At 42.1% G+C, this 12079-nt stretch overlaps 1 pseudogene; it reads right to left on the reverse strand.

Moving 5' to 3' along the window:
• Positions 1–5643: 5643 nt before the first annotated feature.
• Positions 5644–12079, reverse strand: part of LOC131913721 (COMM domain-containing protein 6-like) — a 47853-nt pseudogene continuing 41417 nt past the window's right edge.

The following is a 12079-nucleotide window of genomic DNA, read 5'->3' on the forward strand; positions in this document are numbered from 1 at the left end:
GTTATAGTTGGGAAAGTTTTCTCTAAAGGACTAGATAGTAAATGTTTTAGGCTTTGTTTCTGCTATGGTTTGGATCTATCTGCAATGTATGTTAAAGGCTTGCTCCCCAGCCTGTACCAATAGTGATTTTTTTTTTCCAAGTCATGATGTGAATGATTTTTCTCTTTCCCAATGCAATGTGATGTACTACTGCCTTGACATGGGCACCAAGGCAATGGGACCAGTTGACCATATATGGAGAGTTTCAAAACTGTGAGCTAAAGTAAGCCTGCATCTTTAAACGTTGACACAACTTGGAAATTTGTCCTGTAGTAGGTTGTAATTCCCTCAACCAGAGAATCAGCTGAGCTGAAGGTCACAGGTAGCCTCACCCACACATCTATGAGCAGTGTGAAGCCTCTCATCCTGCAGTGGGCTAAGTTGCCTAACTATGGGGCACATTCAGGAGGGTACAGGCAGAAGCAGTTGTATGTCTTAAGCCATAGCCATGGGAGTCACACAAGGTCATATATACAACATTTTATATACCAAAGCAAGTTTATGAGATCTCTCTGTACACCAGAGACAGAAATAGATCCTGCCTCTCAGTAGGCAGAGTTACAATATTATGGCCACAAGACAACCAAGGGGGAGATTTCTACCATATGTTCAACCAAGGGGCTTTTTAAGAGGTGATGGTGACTCCAGTATCAGATTTGCCAGAATTAAATAACTTCAAACTGTGATATGAATCTCCACATTTTAATTCTACTGCTACCTATTGTTCTTAGGCCCCTTCCCCATGCTGACCTTGCCTTTCATAATTCTGAGCACTCGTTCACTTTTCGGAGAACTTGCTTACAGGTGTCTGTCATGAGCTATCATAGGAACAAGACCAGGAGCTACCATTCTTCCACAACCTGGAACATATTTTATAGATATGTATGGATTTCACTAAGCCTTAATGAGGTTTAAAGACAGATTATTTGCTTTGTTCCCAGAGGCAAAACAAACGAACAATCCACCATTGCCTACTGATTCCAGAAGGAAAGCATGCACCGAGAGGTGACCTTTTATGCCCAGATATCATTGCATTGGTGTGGTGGTATTTTACTTGTACTGAAATGTGATTTTAATTGTATGTTAATAAATAAAGTTGCCTGGGGGTCAGAGCTATTAGAGCCATAGCAAGTGCGTGGCGGCGGTGGCGCACACCTTTAATCTCAATACCATAGAGGACCTGGAGGGCTGTACATACAGGCAGTGACGAGGCAGTCACGTGTTTGGGTTTACAACCAATGAGAAGGCAGAACAGCTAGACTATATAAAGACATACACACAGGAAGTAGGTCCTTTTCAGAGAGCTCTCTTGACTGAAGAGGATCGCTGAAGCTGGAAGGGTGAGGCTCTTAGCTCTGACCTCTTGGCTTTCTTCTCTGAATTGGCTCTGTGTTTCTTATTTAATAAGACGGTTGGTTACATCAACACATCGGTCAGATGGTTTTCCACACACATGATCAAGACTTTAGTAGCCATGTGCTTATTTGTAAGTTTGAACTAGTAATTGCCTTTATAAGAAAAGATTATATTTTAACCTTAGGTTTCATCTGTAGATGAAAATCAAAATGCAACAGAAAATTTGAATCTATGCAATGCGTGTTCCATGCCAGGATGGGTTCTGGAGATGATTTCTAATCTACAGTGAATGCTGCAGCTAATTGTTTAGTTGAATTATTCAACAAGTGTTTTTCCAAAATCTCATTGTACCCCTGTCTTGCTGCTTCACTTGATGGAACACTTGGACAATTTATTTTCTTACAAGCAGCTGCGATGTACTCCTAATTGATGATCTGCTGTCTTATATTTCTTCCTTGACTATCTACATCTTTCATTCTCAGGAGCATTTTCCTCCAGCGCCTCCTGTCTGGCTGAACTGATGGATGGTGCTGTTCCATGCAAGTGCGGACAGTGTCTTCAGTCTCTCCTCTACCTCCTTCTTGTAGGTCACAAAATGCATGCAGAAGTGATACTAGCACAAACCTGACACTGATCCATTATCAAAATATATTCACATGTAATCAGTTGATTATTAATGAGTCAACCTGATTTGATAGATATTATATCCTTGCCATTTGGTAGATGAAGACATTTGCCATCATTACTGGGGTGTCTCCTGGCAAGACCACGATGCCCATGTGTCAGTAAAGGGCATGGAGGTAAACTGCTCTGGAGATGATTTTAGGGAACAGCATCTGCTTTATTGCACATGAGCAACCGCTTATACAGTGGAAGCTATCAACTGTGATTGGTTAGCACGTTACTTCCAATTGGATAGTGAGTGCTGATACCCCTGGGGTCTCTCTGCAGAAGCAGCACTTTAAAGGAGAGTGGAGCCGGGCGGTGGTGGCGCACGCCTTTAATCCCAGCACTCGGGAGGCAGAGCCAGGCGGATCTCTGTGAGTTCGAGGCCAGCCTGGGCTACCAAGTGAGTTCCAGGAAAGGCGCAAAGCTACACAGAGAAACCCTGTCTCGAAAAACCAAAAAAAAAAAAAAAATAAAAAAAAAATAAAGGAGAGTGGAGAGCACAGATTTGTCTGCAGGCCAGCTACTGGCTACTCTTGCTACTTCAGAATTCACTCTTCTGACTTCTGGGGCACGGTGTGCCACTCTTCTTTTTTTTTTTTTTTTAATTTTTATTTTGCAATACAATTCAGTTCTACATATCAGCCACGGATTCCCTGTGCCACTCTTCTTATTTAGAAGTGTGAGGAGCCAAGTAGGCTGGCTGCCAGGTCACACCTGCATTTTCTCCTATGGGTATTTACCAGGTCATCTGAAGATTTACATGCAAAAGCCAATCTCAGTAGTTTCTCATAAACTTGGACGATTTTCCTGAGTTTGACTAAAGTAGCACCATTTATCGGGTATCCAAATTTGTTTCTTGATTCGTCTTCCTCCTTAATCCAGCATGTCAGGTCAGGGATTCTCAGAGCTGAGGCTATAGCTATGGTAAGTAGAATGCTTGTCTAGCATGCATGAAACTTTGGATTCCATCTCTAGTACCATAAAAATCCAGGTATGATAGCACAAACCTGTAATCTCAGCACTCAGGAGGTAGAGAGGGGAGGATCAGGAATTCAAGGTCCTCCTGGGCTATACTAAAAATTCCAAACCAGCCTGGACTACACGAGGCCCTGCCTTAAAAAATAAAATAAAAAAATATATCCTTTCCCACTGTCCTTCCCCACCCCCCACCAAGAAAGCCACATTTTACCTGCTTCCCGGGGAAATATAAACAAACATCTATGCACCTCCACCCCTAGCCCCCTCCCCACACCTACAGGAACGTGGTTGAGGGGTTAGAGGAGCATGGGTGACTTCGTGGCAGCTGTGTCACTGAAATGCTTACCGTAGCAGGGTGAGAGATCAAAGCTAGATCCCTGGAGTTCGCTACCCAGCTTGTAGTCAGTTCCGCGGAAGAATCTTCTCCTCAGCAATTGCTGACCGCTTTTATTGTAATGGTTAAGAATTACCTCCATTTCAAACTGAGTTTCAAACTAAGTCACTGTGTTAAATGAATAAACAAACCCAGGAGTCTGCAGGACCTTATTCTTAGTCTAAGATCAATTAACCACAGGATAGCTAGACCTTGACCCTAAGTTCAGACTCCTCAGCTGTTTGTTATTGACAGCAGTCTAAAGAGGAGACTGATCCCAGAGCCACCCGGCTCTTTCCCCCTTGTTGTGTAATTGTTATCTAAAATATTAATGCTTCTGTAATCTCATTTTGTTGTGAGTCTGGGGTTGTGCAGAGATCACCATGACAGTCAATAGATTTTAATAAGGAGAGGCTTTTTATTTCGATACCGGCACCAAGCACCTGGCACCTGGCACCTGGCACCAGGACTGTGCCTGAGAGTCCTCCCAAGATGCGTCATCTAGCCATATCAGCCCAGGGCTTATCAAGGAGAAAACAACCACAAAGTCACAATTTGGGGTCTTCCAGTTGTCTTTTGGGGCAGAGTATAAGTTTGATTACAAAAGCAGAAATAGCGGTTTGTCTTATGACTCTCTCTCTTGCAAGAACAGCAAATTTGATAAGATCAATCAATTTAAGAATAGTCCACATGTCTGGGCAAAGGGGAAAGCAGGCTGACAGGGTGTAACCTATACAAGCTGGCAATTTACATGCTAAAGGCCATTGATACATATATATATATATATATATATATATATATATATATATATATATATATTAAGCATAGTAGTTAAAACCTTAAATGTAATGTTAACCATTGCATCTGAAACAAAAACAAAAACATAAATAAACAAACATGATAATGCCTCATGTAGCAAAAGTCCCCAGGGTTGAGACAGTTGTGGTTGTCCCTTTGAAAACTCCAGCCACTACCTTGCCCTTTTGCAGCAGCTCCCAGTTTGGCAAAGAAGGCGGCCACAACATTGCTACGAGTAAAATAAACTTATTTTTATCTTTTAAATTTAAGTTTTGTTTTGTTTGGGGATCTTTCCCTGATGATCTCAAACTCTGTAACATTTTGGAGACCCCAGCAAGATCCCTGAGAGACCCTAGACTTGAAGCCAGGGGTCTGGGAGAAGCCCCAAGACTTAGGATCCCAGGGAGCCCACAGCTGGGAGAGGCCCTAGTGGACTTAGAAGTCTAGGGAGCCTGAGATCATGGCTGCCACAAATTAACAGTCACTAGTCTGGGATAGGCCCCCAAATGGAAGCAAGTCCAAGGTGGCCTTGAGAGACCCTAGGCAGGAGCCCAGACTGTGACTGGCACAAATTTGCAAATTGAACATAAGAATTGCTAGCTAAGGTGCACCTAAAACTCAGACTGATTGGTGAGTGGTTTTGTTCTGTTTTAGAGTGGATAATCTGGAGAGGTCTTAGGGTGGATCTGATGAAATCATTAATCCAGGCTCTGGGCAGAAAAGATGTTTTCTTGTCCCCTTGGTTAGGAACTATTGGGCGTCTGATTGAAAGTGGCCATTGCACGCATGTCTGTTTGTCTGACTGCGTCAACATTCTGGTTGTTGTTTTTTAAGTTGCTGTTTGATGGATCTGTATTTTCTGGTGTGCCCATAAATTGCAGGTGTGAAAGCTGGACCAGGCAAGTGAGGGAGAGAATGAGGGAGAGGGCTCAGCTGCAGTGTGAGCTCCTTGCTGGTACGTCTCTCAGCTTGCTCCTGCACACTCCCCAGTCTCTCCCCAAGGCTCTCTCTAGAACTCTGGCTGCTGTCCTCCCTGTGCTGCCAGGCCGGGGCAATGCAAGCACCCCCAGCATGCCACCCTGTGGGTACCAAAGCCCCCATCTCCAAATGGCCTGGTGCACTCCCACCTCATTGGGGCCCAGGGGCCCAAGTCCACAACCATCTTTTGAGTGTGGATACTACTAAAATATTGTTTTATGCTGTTCTACTGGATTAAAAGCTGGTTCTGGAGTTGGGTTATGGCCACCTGACCTCTGCCATAGAAAGGAAAAACAAAATAGAACAGCCAAAAAGTGGGCTATTCCCAATGGGCTTATTGCCACTCATCTCATGCTCTTTCTCATTTTATTTAACTCTCTAAAACTTTTGCTAAGTATAAACTTTATCTTAAGATTTGTAAGGCTGTTATGTAAACTTTCTGTACTTCAAGTTTATTGGGTATGGTCAAACACCTGTAAAATCTGTAACAACAAAAAAGAAAAAAGCTTAAAATTTATAACAAGCCGGGTGGTGGTGGCATGATGGGGGAATGTCTTTCTGTATGCTGTGAAAATATGTTGCTCTGATTGGTGGTTAAATAAAGCCATTTAGCCTATGGCAAGACAGCGTAGAGGCAGGCAGAAAATCCAAACAGATAGAGAGAGAGGAGAAAGACAGAGCAGCAGAGACGCTGCCAGCCACGGCCATGAGAAGCGGCCATGAGAAGCAAGATGTAAAGTACCAGTAGGCCACAAGCCATGTGGCAAAGTATAGATTTATAGAAATGGGTTAATTTAAGATGTAAGAGCTAGTCAGTAATAAGCCTGGGCTAATGGCTGAGCAGTTATAATTAATATAAGCTTCTGAGTGATTATTTTATAAGCAACTGTGGGACAGCCAGGCCAGAGGAATGTGGGGCCTGGCAGGACCAGGCAGGATGGAGAAAACTTCTGGCTATAGTGGCACATGCCTTTAATCCCAGCACTTGGGAGGCAGAGGCAGGCAGATCTCTATGAGTTCGAGGCCAGCCTGGGCTACAGAGCTAGCTCCAGGACAGCTAGGGCTGTTACACAGAGAAACCATGTCTCAAAAAGCTGAAAAAACAAAAAAGCAAAAGGGTTGATAATTGAAAATCCATACGTAGGTAATCTTAATTTACTACAGCATACTGTGTATACAACTGGGATTCAACTCTTGTTTGAAAAATAAATGTTTTTCATTTAAAGAAATGTTCAATATCCTTAGCCGTCAGGGAAATGTAAATCAAAATTGCTTTGAGATTCCATCCATACCTGTCAGAATGGTTAAGATCAATAACACAAATAACAGCTCATGCTGATGAGGATGTGGAATAAGGAACACTCATCCATTGCTGGTGGGAGTGCAAACTTTACAGCCAGTATAGAAATCAATATGGCAGTTCCTCAGAAAGTTGGGAATCGATCTACCTCAAGATCCAGCTCTACCCAAGATCTTAGGCATACACCCAAAGGATGCCCCATGCTACTACAGGGATGCTTGTTCAACTGTGTTCAGTGCTACTCTATTTGTAATAGCCAGAAATTGGAAATAACCTACGTATCCCTCAACTGGAGAATGGATAAAGAAGGTGTGGCACATTTACACAAGGAGTATTACTCAGCTATTAAAAAAATGACATCATGAAATTTGCAGGCAAATGGATGGAACTAAAAATATCCTGAGTAAGGTAGCCCAGTCTCAGAAAGATAACATGGTATTCCATTATGTGAATATTAGCTGTTAAATAAATGGTAGCCAAGCTACAGTCTGTAGACCCAGAGAGGTTAGGTATAGAGGAAAGTTCTAGGCGGACAAATGGGTCTCCCTGGAAGGGAAAATAGAACAGATTTTACAGATGGACTGGGCCTGGGGGTGGGGACAGGAATGGGAGGATCAGACGAGGAGGGAAAGGGGAGATAAGGTAGAAGGAGAGAACGCAGGGAGAGACATCGGGAATTGAGGGGACATTTGAGGAATGATATGGAAACCTAGTGCAGTGGAAACTTCTTAAACTATGTGAAGGTGATTCTAATGAGGTGTCTCTTAATAATGGAAGATACAGAATCGCAACTGGTTACCTCTTGTTACCAAACAAGGCTTCTAATAGTGGGGTTGGCTTTCATTCAATTGAGTTGTTGGCCAAGAGGGGTCCCGTGGAAATCCCCAAACAACTCAGGCTATTGCTAAGAAAATGGGTTGCTCTCTGCAAACTGACAGTGGGGTCCCCATTGCCGAGGACAACACCCACACAGCTCATTGAACATGGAGAATACCAGCTGGTGCCTGCATGGAGCCTTCACCCTTACATTCTAGTTTCTTTGGTGTGGGAAGTTACTCTGCATACTACCAAAAGAGAAACATAAACATCAACTCAAACACAAAACCTTTGCCCTACAACCTGTCCTGCCTGCAAAATATGCTAGGGCAATGTGGCACAGAACTTGTGGGAGTAGCCAACCAATGTCGGATTGACTTAAGGCCTATTCTACGAGACAGAACCCATACCCAACACTACTTGGGTAAATAAGAACCAGAGACTTCTGGTCTTAAAAACACTTCTGGTCTTAAAAAAAAAAAAATGTTAATAAAATGACTCTTCATGACATTCTGCTATACTCATAGATGAATGCTTTACCCTATCATCATCAGAGAAGCTTCCTTCAGCAGCAGATGGAAACAGATACAAAGACCCACATCTAGACATTACTTGAGAGAGAGGGAGCCCTCTGAATCAACTAAGCAGGTGCGTATGAACTCACAGAGACTGAAGCAGCAAACACAGGGATGACATGTCTGCACCAGGTCCCCTGCACGTGTATTAGAGCTTTTAGCTTAGTGTTTTTATGGGTCTCCTGAGCGTGATAACTAGTGGGTCTCTGCATGCTCTTGGAACTCTTTTTTCTATTGGGTCACCTTATTTAACTTCAATATGATGGTTTTGTTTTATTATATTTTATTTTGTCGTGTTTGGTCCTTATCTCTTAGAAGCCTGTTCTTTTCTAATGAGAGACAGAAAGGGAGTGGATCCAGAGGGGAGGGGAGGTGGGGAGGAGCTGGCAGGAGTAGAGGGAGGGGAAACTATAATCAGGATAAGTTGTATGAGAAAAGAAACTATGTTCAATAAAGTTTTTAAATATTATAATAAGGGAGATGTCAGCACGTGGTCCAAGAATGAAGTCATGTGAGAGGAATTCTGAGTGCTTGTGAGAAAACTTCAAGAAAACACAAGAATTTTTGTGATCTCAGTTTCTTCAGAACATGGAATTGTTCTTGGAATGTGTGTTCCCGCTCCTCCCAGGTGTGGCCGATTGTTCAGGTCACTCATTACAACTGGTCATTGTTTGGTTGTCTGTCCTGTGGAGAAACATGGTTTCGCCGTGTGTGGCTTGTCCTTGTCCCTGTACACTTTCCTGCGACTCTTCTTAACCCTCAGAGCACAAATCATCTGAAACGCTGAATAAAGTTGGCTACTGCATTAAAAAAAACAGATGTTTGTAGACAACAGCCGTGTAACGTCAGTCACCACCATCTTGGTTAAGATGAGCACGTGGTGTATTCACCAACTCAAGAGGCAACAACAGGTCTCCAGGATATTTTGGATCAAGATGGATTTTTGTATGATAATTCTTGTCCCAAGAGTAAAAATAACAGATGAGAACAAAAATCATAAAAACAAGGTTTATAAAAAATAAGATTGAAAAAAGCATATGTTTGATAAATAAGATACTAAGGCTGTATATGCAAGGATTAAAAAATCTTTATAGATGGGAAAATATAGTCAGTTTTCTCTTTTACCTTTGTAATGTTCTTTTGTATAATACTTGAGCAACCAGAAAAACTTGGGAAATGAAACTGAAGGGGCTGGATAATTAGAGATGTAAATAAAAGCCTTTAATAATTTTTATTACCCGAAGCAACATAAGTGACATTTTGTTCATTATATTCAGTAATGATCTGCTCTTTTTTTTTCCTAAAAAGACTAAATAACAGGTCTTCTGGGTGTCTGCATTATCTCAAAATAATGCCACAGACTGAACCAAAATGTTTGTCCTTGAATAGCCTCAACATTCACTGAGTCTGCGAACTTCACTGACTTGACATATGCAGAGATTCTTCTATTAATTTTGCCAATTCTAGTTTTCACATTAAATAAAGGGCTATGGCTTGACACATGCCTGACCTAATAGAATACATCAGCTTAGGACCCCGAGGACTAGGCCTGAGGAATCCATTTAGAAAAGTCAAGGCAGAAAATGCAGCCAGAAGCAGAATCAAGTTGGAAAGGAGATGAAAGACGTTGTCCAATGGAATCAATTCATCTGGGTCACCTCCTGGCTTAGGGCTGCTTGCTCCCAGCCAGGTTTTCATGCCATCCTGACAGTCACTATCAGGGACCAGCATCCCTAGTTGGGTCTTCTGGTTGAAAAATGTAACTTAGGAAAGAGCATCAGAAGTTTAATGTCAAGAGATAGGATCTGGCCAGGGTTTTGAATAGACTAAGATGGCAGAGATCTTTAGTATTCCAGATAAAGGTTAATAAAAGTTCAATAGGTGAATGACCTAGGATGAAAGGGATAAAAGAAGAATAAGAAATGTGAGGGGAAAGATGAGAAGCCAAAGAGTTAGGGCCACAGATATAAGCACCAGAAACTGAACTATTTCTATCTTATGATGTGGCAAGACAATGGCCCAGGCAATCTGGGAAAGAGCCTGTAGACTATCTCTCCTTACCTAAGGTCTATTCAGGCTAACAGAAAGTGCCTTGAAAATGTATGTCATCTTTGTCTTAAGCTTAAGTTATTTGGGAAAACTGAGTCATAATTTCTATAATAGTGCACCGTGAACAGATTAAGAAAATAAGGTTTCCAGTTTCTCTGTGGGCTGCATTTATGATTTAGAGTGACACTAAAAGAACTTCAAGAATTGTGATTTTTTTAAGGCTTAAACTTAACAGGGATAAAATTGTAAAATCCTAATCTTATAAAAAAAAACCTACTAACTTAAGCCGAGTGGTGATGGCACACGCCTTTAATCCCAGCACTGGGGAGGCAGAGGCAGGTGGATCTCTGTGAGTTTGAGGCCAGCTTGATCTACAGAGCTAGTTCCAAAATAGCCAAGGCTACACAAAGAAACCCTGTCTCAGAAAAGAAGAAGAAGAAGAAGAAGAAGAAGAAGAAGAAGAGGAGGAGGAGGAGGAGGAGGAGGAGGAGGAGGAGGAGGAGGAGGAGGAGGAAAAAAAAAGCTACTAACTTGTAAACTGTAAAAGATAATAAAATATGAAAATTATGATCAGTCACCTTATAAATGATCAAACTCTTGACTGCTAAGTACAAATGTAATTCATTTACAGGGACAACCTTTAGCCTTCTGTGTGTTTTCGGGTTAAACCTGAAACATGTAACTAAACACAGTAGTTTGTTTGGAATCAGATAGACTTAATAGATGGCCCTCAAAAAAAGATCTACTAAATATGGCATTTTAAATTGTTTAGTAATAGAAGTTTCTGTGATAGACAAAATGCCAGCTCCTGGAGGCAGCCCTAAGGTCTCCTCCAAGAAAGACAGCTCCACCTGGATTATAGTAACACTAACCACTGGGGAAAAGTGCTCCAAGCCTTGGCCACTGCCAGGACCCTGCCTAAACTGTAGATAAGCAGGGCATTGGAGAATTGACTGCCCCTCTTTGCCTCGCCAAGGTAGGCCAGTCTCTCAAGTTCTTCACCCACAGGAAAGTCTCTCTGATCTTCTGGGTCTAGCAGCTGAAGGCTGATGCTACCCTGTATGTCAGTCAAAAAGTTAATGCCATTCTCTGTGGAAGCTGAAGGCTAATGCCTCCAACAAAACCACTGGGCTCTCCATGGAGAAACCTAGGGTAACCATCCAGGCAGCCAGTAGGTCTGTCATTTTAGTTTATCCAAAGGCCATTTGGTTTATACTTTCTGTTATAATTTATCCTTCCTGGATATCTGGTGGTGTTGGTGCTAACTGTAGCTTTATCAAAAGGTTAACAGTAACTGTCTGGTTACTCTCTTTCATATATGAAAATCTGGCTTGCTTTTTTAGAACGACTAGGTCTCCTGGTGAAAACTGCAAACTCACAGACAGGTGTACCATGCTGACAGGTTACAGAATAAAGGATGAGCAGGTTTCAGTGTAACTTTTCATTATTCTTTTATTTAAAAGAACTTGCTTAACAATGACTGTTCTCAATAACTTACATCTCAAGGTAAATGATTAAATACAAAATGTTTAAAATAAATATATGCAGATTTTAAAAATATGCTGGCTAGTTTTATGTCAACTTGACTGTGGTGATTTGAAAGAAAATGGCCACCAAAGGGAGTAGCTCTATTAGGAGATGTTGCCTTGTTGGAGGAAGTGTGTCTCTGTGGAGGCAGGCTTTGAGGTCTCATATGTGCTCAGGCCATGCCCAGTGTCCCAGACCACTTTCTATTGCCTGCAAGTCAAGATGTAGGACATTCGACTACTTCTCCAGCACCACGTCTGCCTGCATGCCACCATGTTGCACCATGATGATAGTGGACTAAATCTCTGAAAATGCAGGCCACCCCAATTCAATGTTTTTCCTTTATAAGAGTTGCCATAGTCATGATGTCTCGTCACAGCAATAGAAACCCTAACTGAGACATTGACACAAGCTAGAGTTTTCTAAAAGGAGAAACCTCAATTGAGAAAATGCATTCATAAGCTCTGGTTGTAAGACATTTTCTTAGTTAATGATTGATGAGAAAAGGGCCAACCCATTATGGATGGTGCCATCCCAGGGCTGGTGGTCCTGGAACCTATAAGAAAGCAGGTGAACAAGCCAATAAACAGCACTCCTTCACAGCCTCTGCATTAGCTCCAG

The sequence above is a fragment of the Peromyscus eremicus genome, chromosome 6, assembly GCF_949786415.1.
Source record: "Peromyscus eremicus chromosome 6, PerEre_H2_v1, whole genome shotgun sequence".
NCBI lineage: Eukaryota > Metazoa > Chordata > Mammalia > Rodentia > Cricetidae > Peromyscus > Peromyscus eremicus.